Source organism: Oncorhynchus kisutch, linkage group LG8 (genome assembly GCF_002021735.2).
Source record: "Oncorhynchus kisutch isolate 150728-3 linkage group LG8, Okis_V2, whole genome shotgun sequence".
Classification (NCBI taxonomy): domain Eukaryota; kingdom Metazoa; phylum Chordata; class Actinopteri; order Salmoniformes; family Salmonidae; genus Oncorhynchus; species Oncorhynchus kisutch.
In genome coordinates, this window is record NC_034181.2 from 59,881,611 (window position 1) to 59,906,514 (window position 24,904).

The window sequence follows — 24,904 nt, forward strand, 5'->3', positions numbered from 1 at the left end:
AGAAAAACAAATCCAGAAAATCACATTGTAGGATTTTGAATGAATTTATTTGCAAATTATGGTGGAAAATAAGTATTTGGTCACCTACAAACATGCTAGATTTCTGGCTCTCACAGACCTGTAACTTATTCTTTAAGTGGCTCCTCTGTCCTCCACTCGTTACCTGTATTAATGGCACCTGTTTGAACTTGTTTTCAGTATAAAAGACACCTGTCCACAACCTCAAACAGTCACACTCCAAACTCCACTATGGCCACTAAGACCAAAGAACTGTCAAAGGACACCAGAAACAAAATTGTAGACCTGCACCAGGCTGGGAAGACTGAATATGCAATAGGTAAGCAGCATGGTTTGAAGAAATCAACTGTGGGAGCAATTATTAGGAAATGGAAGACATACAAGACCACTGATAATCTCCCTCGATCTGGGGCTCCACGCAAGATCTCACCCCGTGGGGTCAAAATGATCACAAGAACAGTGAGTAAAAATCCCAGAACCACACGGGGGGACCTAGTGAATGACCTGCAGAGAGCTGGGACCAAAGTAACAAAGCCTACCATCAGTAACACACTACGCCGCCAGGGACTCAAATCCTGCAGTGCTAGACGTGTCCCCCTCCTTAAGCCAGTACATGTCCAGGCCCGTCTGAAGTTTGCTAGAGAGCATTTGGATGATCCAGAAGAAGATTGGGAGAATGTCATATGGTCAGATGAAACCAAAATAGAACTTTTTGGTAAAAACTCAACTCGTCGTGTTTGGATGACAAAGAATGCTGAGATACATCCAAAGAACACCATACCTACTGTGGAGCATGGGGGTGGAAACATCATGCATTGGGGCTGTTTTTCTGCAAAGGGACCAGGACGACTGATCCGTGTAAAGGAAAGAATGAATGGGGCCATGTATCGTGAGATTTTGAGTGAAAACCTCCTTCCATCAGCAAGGGCATTGAATATGGAATGTGGCTGGGTCTTTCAGCATGACAATGATCCCAAACACACCGCCCGGGCAGCGAAGGACTGGCTTCGTAAGAAGCATTTCAAGGTCCTGGAGTGGCCTAGCCAGTCTCCAGATCTCAACCCCATAGAAAATCTTTGGAGGGAGTTGAAAGTCCGTGTTGCCCAGCAACAGCCCCAAAACATCACTGCTCTAGAGGAGATCTGCATGGAGGAATGGGCCAAAATACCAGCAACAGTGTGTGAAAACCTTGTGAAGACTTACAGAAAACGTTTGACCTCTGTCATTGCCAACAAAGGGTATATAACAAAGTATTGAGATAAACTTTTGTTATTGACCAAATACTTATTTTCCACCATAATTTGCAAATAAATTCATAAAAAATCCTACAATGTGATTTTCTAGATTTTTTTTCTCATTTTGTCTGTCATAGTTGAAGTGTTCCTACAGGCCTCTCTCATCTTTTTAAGTGGGAGAACTTGCACAATTGGTGACGGACTAAATACTTTTTTGCCCCACTGTATATACAAAGGTTTGTGGACACCCCTTCAAATTAGTGGATTTGACTATTGAAGCCACACCCGTTGCTGACAGGTGTATAAAACCAAGCACACAGCCAACATTGGCAGTAGAATGGCCTTACTGAAGAGCTCAGTTACTTTCAACATGGCACTGTCATGGAATGCCATCTTTCCAACAAATCAGTTCGTAAAATTTCTGCCCTGCTAGAGCTGCCCCAGTCAACTCTAAGTGCTGTTCTTGTGAAGTGGAAACATCTAGGAGCAACAATGGCTCAGCTGCAAAGTGGTAGGCCACACAAGCTCACAGAACGGGACCACCGAGTGCTGAAGCATGTAGCGCGTTAAAATCGCCGGTCCTCAGTTACAACACTCAATACTGAGTTCCAAACTGTCTCTGGAAGCTATGTCAGCACAATAACTGTTTGTCAGAAGCTTCATGAAATGGATTTTCCAACCTCCCCGCCATTGGACTCAGGAGCAATGGAAATGAAATCTCTGGAGTGATGAATCATGCTTCATCACCCGGCCGTCCTTAGGACGAATCTGGGTTTGGAGGATGCAGTGGTGGAAAAAGTACGCAATTGTCATACTTGTGTAAAAGTAAATATACCTTTAATAGAAATGAGTTAAATAAAGTGAAAGTCACCCAGTAAAATACTACTTGAGTAAAAGTCTAAAAGTATTTGGTTTTAAATATATCAAAAGTAAATGTAATTGCTAAAATATACTTAAGTATCAAATTTAAAAGTATAAGTATAAATTATTTAAAATTCCTTATATTAAGCAAACTAGACGGCACCATTTTTTTAATTTTTTATTGACAGATAGCCAGGGGCCAGGGGCCCGGGGCACACTCCAACACTCAGACATAATTTACAAACGAAGCAGTTGTGTTTAGTGAGTCCACCAGATCAGAGGCAGTAGATATGACCAGGGATGGTCTCTTGATAAGTGTGTGAATTGGACCATTTTCCTGTCCTGCTAAGCATTCAAAATGTAATGAGTACATTTGGGTATCAGGGAATATGTATGGAGTAAAAAGTACATTATTTTCTTTAGGAATGTAGTGAAGTAAAAGTAAAAGTTGTCAAAAATATAAAGAGTCAAGTACAGCTACCCCAAAAAACTACTTAAGTAGTACTTTAAAGTATGTATACTTTACACCACTGGGCAGATGCCAGGAAAGCGCTACCTGCCTGAATGCATAGTGCCAAATGTAAAGTGTGGTGGAGGAAGAATAATTGTCTGGGGCTGTTTTTCATGGTTCGGGCTAGGCCCCTTAGTTCCATTGAAAGGAAATCGTAATGATACATCTTACAATGACATTCTAGACTATTCTGTGCTTCAAACTTTGTGGAAAGAGTTTGGGGAAGCCCCTTTCCTGTTTCAGCATGACAATGCCCCCGTGCACAAAGCGAGGTACATACAGAAATGGTTTGTCGAGATCCGTGTGGAAGAACTTGACTGGCCTGCACAGAGCCCTGACCTCAACCCCATCAAACACATTTGGTATGATTTGGAACACCGACTGCGAGCCAGGCCTCATCGCCCAACATCAGTGACCGACCTCACTAATGCTCTTGTGGCTGAATGGGAGCAAGTCCCCTCAGCAATGTTCCAACATCTAGTGGAAAACCTTCCCTGTTATAGCAGCAAAAGAGGGACCAACTCCATATTAATGCCCATGCTTTTGGAATTAGATATTCGACGAGCAGGTGTCCACATACTTTTGGTCATGTAGTGTAGCAGCACCACACACAAGCTGAGGAGGACCTAGAGATGGCCATTGCCTCGACCGAATGAGTAAGAAACAAAATGTCAGATGCGATGGAAAAGTCTTCGCATTCCTTAAGTCTACCTCTAGTTGAACTTATCGTTCTCTTTTTTGCCTTGTATATCCACTCTAAAATTATAGATGATGATAACAATAATAATGTCATTTTGTACCGGAATCTCAGTCATTACCTGCTGTAAAGTGCTTCTAATTGATACCTCCAGGGAGATAATGATTACAATGCCCTCCAGGAAGATATTATTGCAATATTAACCTTTGTATATACTTTTATGCAGAAGACTCTGGCACATTAAGTGATCTGTAAATCTTGCTTCTCTTGTAATGCCATTACAAAAGAATGGATATTCAGAGGTGTGCCCTTTTCCTGATTAAGTGTGTCCAGGGTTTTTGGTCGTCTCTGGGAAATTGATGGCATGGAAGTGCAATTTCCGATGTCTCTTCTCTTACTGCGAAAAGGTTCTCAACCCTTGTCTCTGTGTCTCGCTCTTTGTTTGACCGACTGGCAGCATGTTAGCCATGCGGCACTACGCTGGACTCCTCAAAACAAGACAATATTTTCCAAAGTACCAGCTATTTTTGGATGGGCCATTGCATCAGTGTTAATTGGGCTGCACCACAGTCACCACCAACATGCAGAAACATTTCTCTCGGCATCGTAGGGATACTACAAGGACGGTTGCATGTCAGAATCCTTTGAGAAGCTCTGCAGCTGTAATCAGATTGAACTGAGATGAGATACTGTGCAGTACACAGTACTTTACTGTTATCTGTCCTGCTATTCCACTGTAAAGAAAAAAAAGGCTGATTTAATGATTAAGGAGGAGGAGACGGACCCTTGCTTAAGAGATCCTTCAGCACAGCAGCAAAGAACAAGTACTGCTGACATACTGCAAATGAAAACAAATTAATTCAGGGAGGACTTGTGTGTGTGCGCGTGTGCGTGCGTGCGTGCTTGCGCGTGCGTTGCAAGGGTTGTGATTCAAACCCATGACACAGAGAGCACATCTAAAACTGAATCTTAAGAGTAAGCACAGGAAATTGACATTACAGCTAGCAGGCACTCTGTGGGCCACTGCCCCCTAGTTTACCCCCCTGTAATAACAAGCCACAGCCTCTGGTGTGCGCCATAGTGCGTGTGGTTTTGGTGGGAAGGTTGCCAATCATACTACATTTACTGTAGGTAAGCCTACAGGATATGCAGACAAACAAATCCATAGCTACATGGCCATTGCTGAGCTTGATCACATTGACAAAGTATGGTTACACTTACATGTCTCTTCATGTGTAATGTTAGTATTAGTTGTGGTATCTTTTCATCTTACCACAATGTTGTGCTATATATCTTCACTATAGGGTTTGGTTGGAAATATAAAGTGATCTCGATTGGAGCCATATAAGCCCTTTTTCCAAGGATGGCTGATGGCCTACAAAGATTATCCTGGGGAATTTGTGTTCGGTAGCTCATATTTGTAACACAAGGTCACTGTCCTTCTGTGGTTGGTTACAAACAACCAACATAATTGTCATATGATTAGAGATTACTCGCTGATCATTTAAGGCAGTTCTATTGCTGTTGCATTTTCCCTGACAAAGCAACACATTCCTGTTATTCTCTTATGTTGTTCTCCGGGGCTCCTCAGCTGACATGAACCTACTAAGACTCCCCTTTGTCCGCAGTAACTGGAGACCATTGGTAAGTGTACACAGAGGTTAGTCTGACAGAGAAACTTGTGTGGCGTGGCAGCGCCTTGCACTTTATTCTGCACTGCACTCTTATGTGTGTCTGATGAAAGGAAACTCTGCCAACGGAGGTGAAAGTATAGAGGACCCTTTCTACGGCTAGAAGCTTATTTCCACCTGGATGTATAACACCTGTTCATCTTTTTTCTTTCTTTCTAGTTTTCCCACACAATCACACACATTGCACCAGACCAGCTTAATGTATTGTGTTCAGAGACATGCCTATATCTCAGAGTACATGACCATTGGATTGCCAATGCCAACCCAAGTTAGCTCAATGCTAGTGGTCTCGCTGGGGAGCAGCTTTGGATCGAAGTGTTAAGGGGAGAGGCGCGAAAGAGGAGGCGTCACGTGTGTCCAGTGGAGGTCACCAATGGTCTGCAGGTTCTAATGGTGTGCTAATAGCCACTGAGGAGGTCATTTGGAGCCATTACGGAGCGCCTGTAGGTAGTTAACGGCCCACAGCATAACCCAGGCTCCTTAATGTTCCCACGGAGGCAGTTAGCCCTCCGTCACCAACGGCAGCCGCCTCATTATTGCGATTAGAAACCAATTGATAGGTAATAGTAAAATATGATGGCTCACTGTCCCATAAATACAATACAGTACAGTAGTAGTTGGAGTATGAGGGAGTTAGCTGGACTGCAGAGGTAGGTCCTGGTTAAATCTGTGTGATAATGGCACCCTCTGTAAAGGTATCACCTATGAGCTTATCAACTAAACAACAGAAGGGCAGCCATACTCCCATTTGGGTTGAGGCTTGAGGTCGTGTGTCATTGTTTGTCACTCAGAGGAGAATTCTGTCAGTCGTGGCCTAATTGCCAACCCATGTTTCTGATTTGTGAAGAAGCTCATCACAGGAAAGTTTTTCCCTACGCCCTGTCGACTATGTTGTCATTAGTCTTGTTGTCCGAGGGTTCCTGCTAACACACCGTAGTTTACTTTACCTAGACGTGTGAGAATGGCGGAACCTATCAAACGAGGGATATTTTAAGCATGCCGTAACCATTATTAAATCCCTGATGCTGAACGTGGTTCTTAATCAGTTTGAGTCAGATGTTTTCATTTAGATTTGTTATCTTCCAGTAGAGACATTGATTCAGATGGTTTAAATGAGCATGCGTCCAGTCATCGGTCATAGGCAAGACACTGCAATCAGTAACTCATCGAGAGAAGCCGAGTTTGATCAGTATATACGCTTTATCCTGATAAATATAGGAACACAGTTTTCCCTGGTCTCACAATCTGAGGATGACGAAACCTCAGACTTGAGCTCTAAATATTTGTCTCTGCAGTATTTGTGCGAAGCCTCATTAATGATCAGAAGTGCCAAACAATGTAGTGTACTCGGCCCCAGTCTGAAGGGAAAAAGAAACAGTAGTGTGTTTGTGGAAATGTAAAAGCTTCACATGCGGGATTGATGTAACCAATAATGATGAGATTGCGAAATGAATCCGGGCAATAGACATGTTTGTTATAACAGTGCTCCTCGTTTAGTGAATGTCATACTTGAACGTGTAATTGATAGAAATTTGAAGTTACATTTTAGAAGTTTACAGTCACGGAGGGTTCAGAGAATCGAGTTGTTTAAAATTGCACTCCTTCCATTTTCATTTAAAGTAGGCTACTTTGAAAAAAATGTCTTCATCAAAGACCTGGAACAGATGAATTATACTTTGAGAAACTCAATTTGAAGAAAGAAGCATTTTCTCTACGTATGAGCCAGCCACTCTGGTGTGTTTTCATGTAAATCTGAACTGGGCAAGAATTTACGTTTCAGTCGGGGTTCAAACACACACACACACACACACACACACCACATCCTTATAATATGGAATGCACAGCAAACATGAGCGTATTGCTACTATAGGTCACACTTTATTGCTATCATGTTGCATCAATGTTCTAAAATGGTTCTGTCTGTTACTAATAGTACTCATTTGCAATTGAGCTGAGGATTTGAAGTGACGACAAGCAGGGCCACATCCAAGAGTACACGGAGAGGAGACTGAAGGAGAAACATCTTAGTTTAGTTGAGAAGTGAACAGTGGCGAGTCTGTTTTTCAAGCATGTTTTCTTGGATGCCTCCCAAGCATATAATACATCAGAAGAGCCATCTTCAGCTGGTAGTCAGAAACATCAGTCTAATGGGTCTGGAAGTACTGTCCAACACCCTGCTCTGTGCTCTCCTCCCTGACCCTTGACCCCTGGCCCCCCAAACCTTAGCTCTGTCAAACGCATTGTTGACTTTTAGTATCTGTTTCCTCTGTCAAATCTCTCTCCTCCTATTCAAAAATTTAAAAGACACAAGTAAAGTTATTGGGAGGTGGTCCACGTACAGGAGGCAGGGAAGTACCGGAAACTTCTACATGTGACATGCAGTAATGAAATGTCAATTATCAGTGTATTATTTTTCATGAAAATTCATAGATTTGTTTCTATATGAAGGGATATGACGATCGAAATAAAGACTCGGTAGAGGTCCATTTCAAAAGAATAATCTTGAATGTCGGTCAAGAAGTGTATTGCTCTAAAGTCTCTTGTTGTGACTCCCCTTTTCACCTGGAGCACCTGTTGCTCAGTATAGGTAGAATAGTGCTGTAAAAGTTACCTGTAATCTTTACTCGTTTGTGACTTTTAGATTTTTAAATATTGGTCTGATTTGCATACAGGCCTATATTCTATTTCCTGTAGGCTACTGTATTAATTCAAGTTTTTTTTATTAAACTCAAATTAAAAAGACAAAGAAACAAAATATTTAGGCCATTAGGCATGTATTTTAACTTAAGAGAATAGTTTATTAGTTCAAGGAAGTTAATGTTGTGTGTTCATGTGTTATTCCCTGCAACATAATGCACAATTATTTAAATGCAGGGTATATTTATGGGACGTACCCGTGCTATATTGTTCGAAATGTGCATGTTTAAATCCATATGGCAACTTCCTTTTGACCTGCTTTCACATCCCCGTCGCATTGTCAAGCCTGTCACCGATAAAGAATCACTTGACTTGCTATAACAAGTTCAAAAGAAACCGAGAACGCGCTGTTGATCCATGAAGAATTGAGAAAAGGGACACCCCTACTGCTCTCGCTATCATTCCCATAGAGATAGCGATATTATTGATGGGATGGTTATGCTAATTTCTTTAGAGACAAACTTTTATTTTGGAATTTGTTCAAAAAAGAATTTCATACGCATCAAACTGGAAAATGCATGCTGGATTCCTAACCGTTTAGGGGGCAGCATGAGAATCCGATTTTCATAGTGAATAATGAATGTGGACTATCTTTAAAAAAATATGTTTTGTCTGGAAGGAAAAGAAAGCGCAGCCGCGTCCTTTCCTTTCTGGATTATCTATTAATTTTCCACTGAAAAAAAAGATAACACTATAAATGAAGAATACAAGAAAATAGAAAGTTACAACTATGTAGGCTAACACGATCAAACATTGTAGTTACAAATAAACATACAGCATTATAGCCATAAAGCCAATAACTACCAGCTATCTCTTTTTTACTCTGATTTAAAGTTCCATTTTAAATCACAAAATGTCCAAGATCCAATAAAGATATAATCCACCCCAATTAGGCTCATTGTAGGCCCTACACTCACACTTGAATCAAACTGTAACACACCAACGTACATATATATCAGTGTCATACACAGATGGAGTGGCATGTGCTCATAACACATCAGTTCACCGTCATACTACCACACTGAGCAGTTGCGTGTGAGTATCCTTGAGTCACACGCCGCCTTGGCACAAGTGGAAAAGGGAGACCATACGCTCACAGCTGTTCTATCTCCCCGTATAAATACGACCAGGGAGTCCGTTGTGGGACTTCTGGCTGATTATATACAGGATTTGATATCATCTCGATCAATGCAATGATGTGTCCCATGGTTCGAGGACATTTTGAATAATCAATCCGTCTGCGTTTGGCCGAACCATCATCGCATCACTGTCCTCCTCTTTTTGTCGACCTCTCCACGTTTTCACGCTCTTATCATCGTCCCAGAGTCACATACCCTTACATTACAGAAAACCAACCGTCCATATGAGTATTTGATATTTTTATTATTATTACCAAACCTTTCCCACAATTACACCATAATCATTATATAATCCCACAAAGAAAGAGTCTGTTTAAGCAATGGCTTTTGTCAACGCCGGAACACTGAATCTATAATTGCATTACATTCAGCTCCTTCCACCCCCTATAGAAACATAATATATCAAACCATCTCGGTGCGAACATTTAGGAGCATGAACCGTCGGCCAGTGCATCTCTGTCCTACCGCAAAAGTTATGCCAAAAAAAGTTTAGAGTCCTCGACGAAGAATACAGGTCTTTAAATCATTTTCCCACGTTACTTGGAACCGTTGAGTGAGCGCGTTTAATATTGGACTTTTCTCGTTCTGTTTGAGTAAGGTACGAAGTGCCCTTGTTCAACAGCTGACTAGTTTTAAATATCATATTTACTAATAAATATGCTTAATTCCTAGCCTATGGCTTCAGAAAGCGCTCCCGTGCATGGTGCTAGAATAAACCCGGTTCGTCAGGGCACCTGAAAAAAAAGCCTCCCTCAGGACTAGTTTGCGTTTGTATGCATGCGATTGGCAACATAACTGGCTTATTTACATTAAATACGCCACAAGGTTACAGTGAGATGAACGTCATTTTATCACTGATTACTTCTCTTAAGCACTAGAGCTGTGACTGATGCTGAGGACGCGCAGACTACACCGATTTACCCTGGAGTTTTTTGGGGGGAAGAAAAATACTTGAAATAGTTAACTGAAAAGGTAAGGACGTGTACTTTTACAACATTATATGTGTTCAGTTGTTATGTGTTCACCGCATGGTCGCGGACTACATGTATCAAAGCCAATTATACACGGTGTCAACGTAACAAGACTGACAATGTGAATGGGTTCTGAGGAGAATAGACATATTTTAATAAGAGTGTTTACGGGAGCTCAAGGTCAGAAACAAGCTGCGAGGTTGGGAATTCTTTCTCTTTTTTTTACCGTAACACGGGGGAAATGTAGCCTACGATTAGAGTATTATTATTTACGGTGTTATTTTATCTTGGGTTACGCTCTTAGCTCCAGCAATGCCGCAAGACCTATATCTATTTGCTGTGAATAACGCGGCGGACGACAATGGACTGCTTTTTTTAACGGTACAATGCATTTCACCTACCAGATAGGGAGAGTCCAAGCTGAAATATGGAAATGTGTTGTGATGCTGAGTAATTAGTATCAATGAACACGTTTGGCCTGGGGAAAAAACTGACCGAATGAAATAAAACGCTTTTTTTTTTTTTACTCAGGATACGTGCGGAACAGTTAGAGAGAGAATTCTGTATTGGACAATCGTAACAGGTCCGAAGCGCACTTTTCCCCCTTCAGCGAAAGAAAATGATCCGGTCAATCATATGGACATGCCTCATTATTCAATGAACACAATCTCTCACCAAGGCATCGTTTACAGACAGGAGTTTCTTCGCGCTACTCCAAATTTAAAGGTAAGAAGTGCGAAGCTTACGCATGGGTTTAGGAGGTTTGGAATGGTAACCCGAAGGCGTTTCGCTTTTGAAAGTCAGTCTTAACAATTGCTATTTTCTATTGTATCATCTCAGTGGGGCCTGTTTCTCTACGTGATTAAAAAATACAGTATAATTAAATATCCATAGCGGTGACGTTAGCATGCGGGGTTGTCAAGGGGGAAAGGTGTAGTCTACATAATGAATGCATAGGAAGACATTGTACAGCGACTCAGAACCTACTCTTATCTCTTTTATATTTCAACGACTTCATAATAGTCACATATAAAAGGTGTATATTTCAGACGTTTAAGATAGACAACGGAGTGTGCATTAACGTATTGGACACATGACATGCATAACACAGGCAGATATTTGCGACTACTTTTAAGGAAGTATAAACTGTCCCCCCCCCCCCCATCCAATCTGCTTCGAAAACTTTCTCATCACATCCCTAGGGGTTTTGCTTAGAATTTCAGCTAACCTGAGTGCAGATTGTTGGAGAAATAGGATCAAAGTTATCCGCTGCATGCCATGTGTCAAAACTTGTGAGATGGAAGAGCCGGTGAGACCTGCCATTTTGTGCTGTGATCGACCTCTTATGAATAGCAGCCATGCATTATGCTTTGAGGAACGTTATGATGGCATCAACAACTGAGGGCTAAATGTCATACACGCTTTAAAACCTTGTATATAGACACAACACACATATTACTGGAGAAATGAAGGTTTGAACGATTGATTCAAAACGCAATTGCTTGGGGAAAGGTATCCAAATGGTAAAAGTTATAGCGATTCGGAAACGAATAGAATAGGCACCCATGACAAATAATTTCATGAAAATGACGTAGCCTAGCCAATAACTTAATCGGGGTCGAGTCTAGCAAGTAGCGTATTTCATAGCTATATACATTCACGTTGCCTAATGTAAATGTTCCAAAATATAAATGATATATTTAAAGTGCATATAGACTGTTGGTGTGGGATTAGATGTTTTGTTCTTGCGCTGTGAATCTCAAATTTGTCAGGATAAATATATTCCCATACAGTCTGATAACCCCAAAATGTTAAAAGTGTCTTAGTACGAGTCTATTATGTATCATTTCGTGGAATAAAACACATGCTACCGTTGCAGGGGCACTACCAGTGCTTCAAACTCTCCCCGGTAGGACTAGTCTGCAGGTGTCCCTCATCCAACCGAGCAGCCTTTCACCTTGAGCAGAAGGGAGCGATCCTCCCATGTAAACACAGAAGAACCAGTTTTGAGATTAACCTAGCTCGAAGGCAGCAATTTAAAACAGTAGCCTAGGCTACATTGGCTGATAAAACATATGACCCCCTTAACCGTAACGTAAGCGTTACAAAACGTCCATCACATTGTTTAACTTTTTTTTTTGTGTATCTTCCGCAAAGTTGAGTTTGCGAAAAAATGTTTATTCCTTAGATTCATTGTCAAAGGAAATGAACAAATAGGATGCACAGATGCACTGTCCGAGTTAGCCACTGTCATTGTTTAATGGTATTTGCCAGGCGGATATTATGTCTGTAATAGTGTCTGGGCGTGAACCTTTTTGTGTCAGTTCTTTTTATTTTCTTATTGAGATGAAATAGCGATGGACAACAGTCACACTGGAGTGCACTGAATTCCAGATCGGGGCCCTACAGTAGCCTCCATGCAATTACCAATAGTTAGGAGAATGACAATGAATTGTGAAAGGTGTTTTGAGGGAAGAGAAAGTGTGACTTTACTAACTGGTATGTAGTTGCAGCTCCTGTGTGTGTTGTCCTGGAGATACTTGACTGGTAGTTGACTGTCTGTTACAAAATGTGGGGGAAATATATTTGTATTATTTTTTTAATATTATTATCATCATAATTAATTAAGCAAGAATTCAATGAATTGTATGACAAGCTATCACGTTTCACTTAGCTCAAACAATTGCTTTTACACATTCAATATTTTTGTCTTGTGTACCCTCTATTGTGAATTTGGTGTTATATTCCTAATCCCATTTTTAAACATGCTTTGTTCTTATATAAATCACATTCCTAAGCATCACCAGTCCTGTGTTTGATGTAGTTCGTCAACCTGTTTAGTGGTTCAGCATTGCAGTGTATCCTATTGTACCTGTGTCTGTGTTCCGTGTGTGATGACAAGCCACGGTAATGCACATCTTTCGGGGGAGAGAGAGTGAGAGAGGAGGATGAGAGGAGGGCATGGGCATGGCATCAGTGCTCCTCTCCGGACCTGTCAGTCTGCAGCCAGTCAACTGTAGCCGGAGCAGGAGAGCAGTCAGAGACGTGATCAAACAGCCATCCCACTCTTAAATGATTCTCGGCTCCTTTAATTGGTCGAAATTGTCTTCCAGATGTACGGCAGTAGCCAGGGTCTCTTGTGGGACGGTATGGCAGGCGAGGCCTGGTGATTAGGTATTAATTGATATGTGCAGTGGAGCCCCCATCCCCTCTGGCTCCAAAGGCTAAGGCCTTTACCCCGGTGGCTGTGTTCTCCCTTCACCCCCCCACCCCCCCCCCCCCCCCCCCACCCCCCCCCCACCCCCAGTCTAGTTTGGCAGGCAGGAGGGGCTGTTTCAGGAGGGGTCTGGAAAGGAAGGCTGGGGGCATAACACATAACAAATAGGCGCAAGGCTGTGGTGAGCCTTGTAGTATGGTGACCTTGATTTAGAAGGTACACTTTGGAGAGATGGTCTTCTGTCAGATGTCATGAGCCCTGTTTGAGCTACAGAGACGAGCTGTTCACATGTCATGTTTGTCAAGCTTGGTCTCGTTTTTGTCTGTAGGCTGTGGCTCTTAACAGTTCTCTTCTCACGTGTGTCGCATAGCATATATTTTAAAAGGCGCGCGTGTATGTGTATGTGTGTGTGGATATGAGGGCGACAAGGATGTGAAAGTCCAACGTTTCGGCGGATAGTAATCGTAGGCGTCAGTGTGATCTAAGAATAAAGACTGGGCCGACAGATGAGGTGATGACGGATGAGCTTGACTCAATTGCCTCATGCCAGGGTGCCACCAGAAGGAGCGTCTGTCTGTCTGGGAAAGGGGGAATGAGGGAGAGGGAGAGCGAGAGCACACCGGAGAGAGGGAGTGAGGGGTTTGCAGTGCCAGAGCGCAAACGAAGAGGTAGGCCTCTGGTTAAAAAGAAAGTTAGGCTGGTTAAAGTAGTAACACCAGCTTAAAGCACATATGTGAATTTGTAGGTATATTCACAGATATTTTCTCCCCCTCTCTCTCCCCCTCCCAGTCTTCCCAGGGGTTCTGGGATAGATCTATATGGATCGTGGACCTAAGTATCTAGATTGATGTTTACGCTCAATAATAGAATGTGTTAAGTTGGACTAGTTTGCCCATCCTTGGGAAAGATGAGCAGCTTGTGCTTTGGCCTCGGCCTTTGTCTAAGTGATCTATCTAATCACACACGTCCACAGTAGCCATTCATCTGTGATTTTTCAACCCCAAAAAATGCAATATTAGAATACCTCCTGAAATGTCCCCTTTGCATACAGTACCCCAGTCAGCAGGCAGTTTTGCAACATTAAAGCCTATTTATTTGCATTTTTTTACGTTTATTAGCATTTAGATTTATAAATGTGCAGCACATTGTGTCAAGACTGTTTCCTTTTGATCTGCAAAGGAGCACAAAATTACAGCCATGTCATTTTTGTAGACAACAGCTTAACACAAACAGGCAACCACCCATCAATCACGTGTTCTGAAGCATGGCATTGTGTTATTTAGCATTCTATCCGGCGTGCCTTAAAGAGTGGTAAATATCTGCAGTGCTGTTGGGGGTTGACTCCAGAACTGTGGAGTGGGGGGCAGTTACCGAAGGAAATATGTAGTATGAGATCTCTCTAGCTCTATGCGGGCTACAATGATGTCTGTACTCTGACTTTGTAAAGGTCGTGACCTGCTGGTCGCTAGTTAGTGCATTTTGGGTCCATGTAGAGGGGACCCTGGTGAGACGGCTTGTTCTAGAGAACCAAGAGGACCCTGCACCTTTAATTATGATCAAGAGGTTTTCTCCAAAGGACAGAGGCGTAGCGGTTATGTTGCCTCGTAAATCTGCCCCTGATGCCGTATATTGTGTTGAACTATTAATGTACACTATTATAATGCATATTCAGCTGCCTCTTCAGGACCTGATTTGCATAATTGGATCTTTAATGAAACTTGCCTTGTGGAGAAAAAAAAAGAAAAGGGGGAAAAAAAAATGAGGAGAAGAAAAACACGATAGGCAAAACCCTGTGCATATTTGTTGGGAGAAGTTCTACTTGGATTTTAAAAGAAGGGGGGCTTTAAAAGAGAGTGACCTGCGCACCACACACATCAGTGGCGGTGCTACAAATAGGATGAGAAGTGCCTCTGAAAGCTGTACATTCCCAGCCAGGTCTCGCGGGTTATTACTACAATAGCCTGGGGGACTCTAGGTTCTATGTCTACACTCATTTCGTGTACTTGTTACACAGGGAAGATGGGTCTTTTGTAGAGGAGCTGCTCTCCGCTCGGCTGTCGGAATTCCTCTGTCGCAAATATTTTGACAATTCCTAATCAGGAGCAGTCAGATAGTGCTGAGTGCCTTTGCTTTCTTGGGGCTGTGAGAGTTTCAAAGCCAGGTCTTTTTTTCTGTCCTCTTGCATATGCCTGAGAATCACTGTGTTTGACCGTTTCTGTGGTCTTTTTAGTGTATTTGTTGATATGCATGATACGCAATATAAGAAATATAGTGAGAATGTTTTCAACATGTTTATATTCTGTGTGTGTACGTGCGTGCGCGCCTTTACGGGACTTCTGCTGTGTTCTCCAACTTGTTTGTGGGTAAGAGGGTATTATGTTTAATTGGTTAATTAAACTCTAGAGTAATTTTTCCTGGACTTCAACAAGTTGAAGGTTATAAAAGCTACTGGTGCCGTTTTCAAATAAACGTGAGAGTCATATATAATGACATGTTATTTGTCCTGCGTTTGAAGGACCTATCGTTTAAAAGTGAATGAAAAAAAAAAAAAAGCGAGCTGGATTTTTAACAGCACAGCAGAAGAGGAGCAATTTAGCAGCACTATAGCACAAGTGGTTTTTATCCATGAGGGGAAGAGTTGTGAATCAGCCACCAATGTTAAAAACGTATAACAACCAAATGGTGATGATGTATCATAGTGCGAGGGGCCCAAAACACTCCCTCTACTCCAGAGACATAAGAGTGGATCGTGTGTCAAAGCAGTTTACATGTTGCCATTAGAGCCATGCTAGGGAGAGAGAGTGAGAGAGGTGGAGGACAAAAAAATAGGCTCAAGTGCGTTAGCTAGCATTGAGCTGCCATTTACCCAGGGTGTGCAGACCCCCCCCCATCTCTTTATTACTCCCTCTCTTTCCCTCTCCATCTTTCTCTCTCTCTCTCTCTCTCTTCCTCCACTGCCAGTGTGCTCATGGGGAGTTTCAGGCTGGTGCAGTTTGTTCTCCCAGGTGGACCTGTATTGTATTAGACCCTCAGTACCCCCTCTCAGACCCCCCTCACGTGTAATTCCTTGAGGAGATGCCTGGGCCTGAGTTGCTGTATTGTCCCCCCCCCCCCCCCCCGCCCCCCCGCCCCCCCGCCCCCCCGCTCCCGCTGTTGAATCTCTCGGTAATGATGTCACAGCGATAGTGGAGGGGAGCAAATGTCTCCTGATTCCACCATTTAACGGCTGGCTGAATTGGCTGATAATGATAGCATTGGCGTCTCCAGGCTCGGAGACGGATCAGGCCCTGTGAATTAGTGGCTCCTAACCAGAGAGAGAGAGAGAGAGGGAGAGAGAGAGAGAGAGAGAGAGAGAGAGGGAGGGAGGGAGGGAGGGAGGGGAAGAGATGATCTGACAGTGAGGGCGAGAGAGAGAGACAGAGAGAGACAGAGAGAGAGGGAAGAAAAGAGAGCGAGACAATGAGGAGGGGATGATGTACTTAGCTATGTCTCTGGACTGCTTTTGAAAAAGCTTCCTGGAGATTTCCACGGCAGTGTTGATAAATGTGGCTTGATAAAAGTCAGTAAAATGTCGGCCTGTCTGCACACCTCTATTAGGGTAGGGGACATTTGTGATAATGGCCAGTTGGAGTCAAACAGAGAGGTTTAATGTCAGCTCGCACAAAATATACTGTAACTCCCAATCAAACTTGTATTTCTTGTTGAAGGCCTGCTGTATTTCTGGTCTATCAATTCAAATCGTTGTCTTGGAATTAGCCGCTGATTTATCTGTTGCCCTCTATGGATGTGTATTTGAGGGGCGTGTGGGAATACGGTTGCAAGTTCGCTCTTTATTTGTGTATTGCACTTTATTAACACACATTTATTCGAAGCCGTATATATCATCTGCCTTTTTATACAATTTAAAACTGAGCGCATTAGCCTGCATTTTAAAAACACAAGTTTCCCCCTGAGATGCACTAATACCATATTACTGTTTTCCATGGATGCTAAAGTAAATATGTAGGCCTAAAGGCAAATTAAGATTCCCAGCTTTGAACACATGCTCTTTTGTGAAGGCCGGCACTCACTGACCACATCTTCAGGTCAACAGTGTCATAAGAGGGAGCAGGGCAGCTTGTTTTTTTTGTTTGCACAAATATTGAATATACGTTTATTTGTATATTTATGACATGCTCTGCTTGTCCAAAAGCTGGGAGGTACTCGCTCCACCCAAAAAATGTGTGCTGCGAGTGTCACCAAAGAAGGGCTCTTTTAGAAGGCTCTGGGAACATCTCACATTCCACGAAGGAGTCCTTTTTTTTTAAGAGACAAGGTATGTGGTCCTGTGACTGCTGGACTTAGAATTCACATCGAACACGCACACGCACACACACGCACGCACACACACACACACACACACACGCACGCACGCACGCACGCACGCACGCACGCACGCACGCACGCACGCACGCACGCACGCACGCACGCACGCACGCACGCACGCACGCACGCACGCACGCACGCACGCACGCACGCACGCACGCACGCACACACACACACACACACACACACACACACACACACACACACACACACACACACACACACACACACACACACACACACACACACACACACACACACACACACACACACACACACACACACACACACACACACACACAATCAGTAGTTCCCACCTGGTGTTTTAAAAACAGGAGAACAGGCACTGTATGGGGAGAGCTGTCAGTCCTGTGTGAACCACTTTAAAAACTGCAACTCAAGGTGTGAGCTAAATAGTATTTACTTTAGGGAATTTGTCTTTATTTATCTGCGTTATTACCGAGGTGAATTTTAAAGGGCTTTTGGAGAGAATTCCCCTGGCACGTAGCTTCTTTTTATTTTTTGTTATTTTTTTACCCCTTTTAAGTGTTAAGATGTGCTCGTACCCCTGCTGCAGCAAACCCTTAACAGATCTCCCGCAATTTCTGATGATTTTCATAAATCAGCCTTTTTTTCCTCCCGTCTTTTTGTTTTCTTTCTTTTTCTTCTTGATCATGAGGCGTTGTTTTCTCCTCTCATATCTCTGTTTCATCTCTTTGTTATGTCGTTCGCACCAATCGTTGTAATGGGGAGAAAGCTAAGTGGAAGTGCTGGGCCACAGTCTTGGATGCTTTCTCCTGTTTTAGTAAATAGGACTGTCAGTGTGGCTCAGGCAGGAGCCGTGTGGGCAACACTATCCACACTCCACTCAGAGGCCCATCCTCCACTAGAGCTTGTGAGAAATAGAGCACTTTGAAGAAAATGACTCCACAAGAGAAACCAAGTTGTTTAGGAAGAAATGTGCATGTGTCTATGTCCATGGGAACAGAACACAGTGATAGACTCAGAGAGGGAGTGTGGGGGGGGGGGGGGGGGGGGGGGGGGGGGTTCACCCATGAGTTTAGTCATCCGTTCACTGTGTGCTTCTAAAAACGGTGGCCAAGTGACCGTGGTTCCATAGTGTGTTGAAGCTCAGCTCACCCGGACCTGCTCTCTGCACAAGGGGCTCACACCGGACCCATCATGCCTCTCTGTGGTCAGGTGGTTTCAGACAATTCTTTGTGTTGTCTTTGTAGTGATCGGGTTGCACCCACAGACCTCCAATAGCCTGGTGTGAGGACCCATCCCAAGCTCCTGGAGTTCTTTACAGTTCTTCACACTGTATTCCCCATGTAGCCACCTCATCATCTGGCAGATTAAGCTAATGATGACCACACAGATGATGTACTTGTTAGAGTGGTGAACTTTTGCCTGGTGTTGATAGTTTAGGCTTTTTATGTGGGGGGCATCATTAGTGCAATGAAATATCTTCTCTGTTTAAATTTGCATGAAGATGGTTCTGTGACCAGTCATCGTTAGATCAACCAGGCACAGCCTAGGTTGTAGAGAAGATTCATGTGTTATTCCCCAACCCCGCCGTCTTGGGAGGTCTCTGTTAAAACGCTAACTTCGGCGTACCCCCCCCCCCCCCCCCCCAGTGACGTTCTGGACCGATCCATTTCAGCGCCGTCGGAATGGGAACGTTTTCCGGAGATTTGGGTGGAGTTTATTCCTCTCTCTCACTTTCCTCTGATTGCTGTAGCCTCGGGGCTCTCCAGCACACACTAGATCCCTGTGATTATATTAATGGCCTCCCGCTCTGAGTCGGAGGCAAAGGACCCACAGGATAATGGGCGTCAGCGTGGAGCGGTGGGTAGGGAGATGGATCTCTGACCATCGGGTCGTAGGTTGAAAGGCTCAGGTGAAGGAAGCTGCTCTCGGTCCCCTTGGGCGGGGTGCTTAGCGGGGAACGTGTTAGTGAGTGGATGCCCAGACTAGCTGGAGTATGGCAACATGAGAAACACATGTATGAAATCTGGAATGAACCGTAACAGTAGAATTACTATACTGTAGCTAGGTAATAGCAGACGTTAGCTATCGTTTTCAGATCTGGCTGATTATAAGCGCTTAGGTAATGTGGATCAGTGTTAGTCATTTTGCGTTTATGATAGCAACACAGTGGGATTTAATTTGGTCTGTGTTGGTTTCCAATTGTATTTATCTTTAGCAGACTGTATAAGGACAGAACCCAAAGGTTTGTACATACTGTATGAATGTGTGTATGTTTGTGTGATACGCTGAAGCTTGTGCATGCTTTGTAGTTGTAGTACAATGCCCGAGGTACTTTGATATGGGTCATGTAGCTGTACCCCCCCCTCCCCCCCCCCCCAGGCCCTGGATCGTATCCGGTGGGAGTCCCTCTCCTGCTGGGGAGCACATTTGATCCAGGCAAGGCCGGTGCTAGCATGGAGCCGAGAGGGGTCAGGCCCGTCCTCACTCTCTTTTTCATCCAATTTCCCCGGCTGCAGGCGGCCCTTCTCTCCACGCTTTTGTTGTCAGAGGTAATCTGTGAAGGGATCTTAATTATGGAGGTTCGGCCTGTTTTTTTTTCTTTTTTCTTACACGCTTTTAATCAAACAGCGTAGTTAGTTAGTAATGAGGATGAGGGAGGAACGGTGCGTCTGCTTCCCCATGCTGCTGGGTGTCGGGAAAGAGGAACAGGGAGCGTAAAGAGAGGAGCGTACCATTGTATTTATTATACCATCATACTGTGTTTATTTAGGACACGTCAACAATGCAACCTATTTTTTGATGGATTATCTTCCCCAACAGAATTGCCTCGTTTAATTCTCGAGAGATTTTGCTAATTTACAAAAATAACTATTTAGAACCCAGTCCAAGAGTCAGAAGACCCAAAATATTCCAGGACCTGAACCCAATAAACATGACTTCAACCATACAACATCACCATTCGTGTTGTTGGACAAGCAATGAAATGACTGACTGATTTAATGAATCAAGGGCTAAATTGAAAAGATAAGAGGGAGGGGCAGGTGTGGTAGGATTGGGAGGGGGGCGGGGGTGGGGGGGGGGGGGAGATGGGATCCATTACACATAAACACCCTTAGCATCGATGGGATGATCCAGAGGGATTAGATTGGAAATCCTGATGGACGTTGAAAAGGTGACCACATGGAGGGAGGGCTGCATAATGAGCCCACTGGCAGATGCTCGAGAGTGGAGAACCTCGCCGGCCCCCAAGGTCAAACGGGGAGTCACATCCAGGTCACAGGAGGTCAGAGGCCAGCAGCCTTAGTTAGAACACAGCGCACTGGAGGCTCAATGTTAACTGCTTAACAAAATCCCGGTTGACTGAAATACTTCTATTGACGTCTCCCTGTGGTTTGGGTGCACGTTTTCTAAGGCTGTGTGTGTTTGTAGGAAACTAACATTTGTGTGAATTAACCTTCACGTGGATGTGACGAAGACAGTCTTTCGAGACTGTTACTACTCTGAACCTATGGGATTTCCGTAAGTAGTAGTTCCCCACCTGGGGGACTTTGATGATCTAAACTCTAAACTGTGTATCGTGGTGTCTTGTTTGAGCCGCGACTTCGGCTTTCGGTGGAACCCTTGTGCGACCAGTACCAGAGTAGGACTTGAGGGATTAAGCAAGCTCTGGTTTCCAGAGTTAGGCCTGGCTAATTTAGACAGGGGTCACTGTGCCAGGGACTGGGGTTAAACGGTGTGACTGTGGAGGTCAACAGTAATTAGCTTCCATATGACCCACTGTGTGTGTGTGTGTGTGTGTGTGCGTGCGTGTTAGACAGAGAGAGAGAGAGAGAGAGAGAGAGAGAGAGAGAGAGAGAGAAGGGTGGAGGCGGTGTGTGTGTATGTTTGTCAAAGAGTTTTAGGAGTGTGTGTGTGTGAACAAAGGGACAATTGCAGATAGCATCACTACTCTGTAGCTCTCTCTCGTAATTGTGTGTCTCTTCAAGTGTTCCCAATGCACATCCTTCTATGGCCAGCTCACATCTTGTCCTTATATTATTAAAGGTGGCCTCCGTGCTTAAGGAAGACCGACAGATGGCCGCTTTCATAAATCATGCTTATAAGATGATTCTAGAAATCACCAGCCACTATCTCGCTTTGGTTACAGTAGCTTACATCCTTACAGGCATGTTTATCATGATGTCGTTGCAGTGGTTAAAACCCGTCCCTACCCTCCGCATGTAAATTATTATTTCAGAGTCAAGACACTGATGACGACCTACAGTGAAATCGAACAACATGTTAAAAAATCGGGTGGCTAAACTGTTAAAAATAAAAAGCAATCCTTTCTTTGCTATCCTTGTATGTGTAAGCCTCCCTCTCTTACGGTAACGTGTGTTCTTGTGCTTGGCTGAAAGTAGCTCGTAACAGGATGTTAAATATATAGCACTAAGAGAGGGGGGGGGGGGATAAGGGGGGAGATTATGTCTGTGTGGTTGCACTATTTCTTGATGTATGCACCATGTCAGGCAGCCATTGTCTCCTGGGTAAAGAATGATAGTTCAAATACCTACCATCTCTCCCCTGGTGCTCCAAATGCTTGGCTTTGAAGTTTTTATAATCCATCTGTCATCTTCGAGCAGGGAGGGCACATGTTCTGTACTGCTCAATTACAGAATTTTCTTTTGCCAGCTACAATGAGACAGGAAGCAAATAATATGGGCGACCCAAAAGGGAGAGGAGTTGGAGAGGAATCGCTCGAAAATGCTGCATTCCTGGCGTTCTCACGCACTTGATTGTGTCCCTCTCTCATAACAGGAGAACAAAGCGTGTTTGTTGTGGGCGGAAAGTCTGAACCGCTTCCTACTGTTACAATTATGAAGAATTTGATTGAATGCTTATTGTTTCAAGGACAGCGATTTCGCCACTTTTTGGGAGAGTCAAACATTCACTATAGTCCACATAAGAAGCACTACCCTTACAGCTTATTAATCAAATTGTCTTTGATATTAAGATTAATCTGCTACAGAAACAAAGGGTAATATATGTTGGCTTGGCAAGTGAGAAAATGTGCATTTTGATGACGCATGCATTGCACACAGAGTAGTATATATGTTGTCAGCTTGATGTACATTCTAATGAAGTTTTTTTTTGCAGTGCATGGTGCTGAAATCATCTTTAATTGGAGAATGCTGTGATTCGGTGCTTTAAAGCTGCACTGAGGAGCCTAGAACGTCCGATACCCTCGCTTCAACAGAAAAACAACAACAGCAGCAGTTGCAAATTAGACCTCCGAAACATTTCTTCTTCGGGAGAAAGAGGCATTTAATTATTTTAGCTTTAATACACAACACTGTTAGATCTCTCTGTCTTATTTCATATCTTCTCTGAAGAGCCCCAAAGAAGTCTCAAAGGAGATGAAAGATGGACAAAAAGATGGACATTTTACATTCTTTTGTTGCCTTTGAAACGTCAATATTTTGCCTGTAATTGTCTCATACTATGTTATGCATCTTCATTTATGGAGGAATAATACATTGGGCCTTTCTTCCTAAATAAAAGCAGCACCCATCTGCTTGTGGAGCCACTCCTGGTTGCCTGCTCCTCACAAAAATAATACTCGTCCTAATGACTTCCACATATTTTGAAATCTCCCTTTTGAAATTGGTCTTGGCAGATTATTTGCAGGTACTTGAGATGCATCTGTTTGCAATTTTGCAATGTGGAAGACTTTAATGCAGCGCTCGGCGGGAGCCGAGGAGAGGGGCTATTTTAATCCCAGAGTAACGCTGGCTATCATTACAATTGCCTAGGCCCTACACTGCCTGGGTCCGTCTCACCCAAGCTGGGCCGAAAAATAGGAGACATTGGAGGGGTCAAGGTCCAGATCTCTGTGGGTCAGGTTTAGGGTGCCCTTCTTTTAGTGAATCCGCACTTGTCTGCCCTGATAACTGGTCAGACCCCTTGCAATGACACAGCCCCTCTCCAACGAGATGGGTCCTTTATAAAGGAAGTGATTAGGAAACCGAAGCTGAACTCATTGTGACTTCAGTCCTTATTATTTCTACCATGTGGCGGGCAGCTGACCGGCTTAAGACGTGTTTTTTCTTTTGTGTTCTTTTTTTCCCCTTCTCATTCAACTGTAATAACTTACTCTATTGTCCCACCCAGGATATCAGGACATAACCAAGGCTGCCAAACTGGGATTGTATAGGTGGTTACAATTACATTCATTAGATTTCATCAGGGGTGTTTATGCAGTCGGACGGTAAATGAAAAAAGACGACCTTTCAACTCCGTTCTTTGTTTTGTATTTTTTGTTCTTTTTGTTTTATTAGGAGTGAGGGGAGGGCGATGCCAGAGGAGGAATTATGTTGAAAGTGTATGCCTTGCAACTTTTTCCCTGTTGGAAATGTTTATTTGAACAGTAAGCTCATGATTTGAATATTTGTAATCCATGCTTAAATTTACAGGCCAGATGAACTTTTTGGCACAGAATGGCAACCATAAGTAGGATTTTCTGAAAAGCTTTACAAAATTTTAAGCCATTTGCATGGCTTATATAATTTAGAGGCAAAAAAACGTGTTCTGTCTTATTACTTTATACCTTTAAAATGTTCCTTATTTGTCCTCTTGATTTATATACATTTGCTACTTTACGTCCTATAGTAATGTGCATTTTAAAGCTCAGTTGGGTCATTGAACGAGTATATGAAGACTTCAAAAAATGCAGAGGCCCAGACGCTGGAGTGGTTTTCCTCCATGTTCAATTCAAATGAGTTTACTCCATATTGACTTCTAATGCTGAAAGGCCACCCATCTTGTAGGCTGGGCGGTCGCTGAGCCGAGCAAAAAGGAACGCTTTCTTAAATGATGCTAATCAGTCCGGAGGGGCCTGGCCTCCATCCTTCATCAGTTTTCTGTAATTCAGATGTGCTGAGAACCTGAAATTAAACGTGTCAGTGTGTGTGCATGTGTGTATGTGCGCTGCAGGGGTGTGGGGGGTTAAGGAGAACCAAATTAGTGGATGGGAGAAATAACTGAAGCCGTGGCTTTCTCTTGGGCTCCACGTTGGTGAATGTCAAGATGATTTAGCTTCTTTTCTATTTGCTGTCTGCCTGAAAAGTCCAGCCCTCCTAAGATTGCAGGGGTTTCTGCTAGCCATTTGATGAAGGTACACCTTTATTGAGTCAATCAGAGGCTATAGGCAAAGCGTCAGTATGTGTGTGTGTTCTTGTATGTGTGTGTGCAGACGCCAGTTGGGCGAACAGCTGAACCATGGCGCAGCCCCCTGCCCCTCGTAGGCCTTGGCAGTTAGCGGTGTGAAAAAGCCCACTCTTTGAGGGCATTATATAGATTAATGTGGTGTGCCTGGGGGCTTCCAGCGACACCTCACCAGGGAGGCCGTACGGCAGATCTGGGGGCTGACGGGCGTTAAGGGGGGACCATGGAGGACTGGGGGGGACTTGGGGGAGCAGAGCCCCGTCCTGGGGAAGGCAAACAGAGGCTTCTGGCCTGGGTATTGGGGGGAT

At 43.7% G+C, this 24,904-nt stretch overlaps 1 protein-coding gene across 1 annotated transcript in view; it reads left to right on the forward strand.

Annotated features, from left to right (window-relative positions):
- The first annotated feature begins 9,937 nt into the window (after positions 1-9,937).
- Positions 9,938-24,904, forward strand: part of LOC109895286 (zinc finger protein 536) — a 203,887-nt gene continuing 188,920 nt past the window's right edge. Inside the window, exon 1 of the mRNA XM_031830754.1 lies at positions 9,938-10,546. The gene's annotated coding sequence lies outside the window, so the exon portion shown is untranslated. The remainder of the gene's footprint in view (positions 10,547-24,904) is intronic.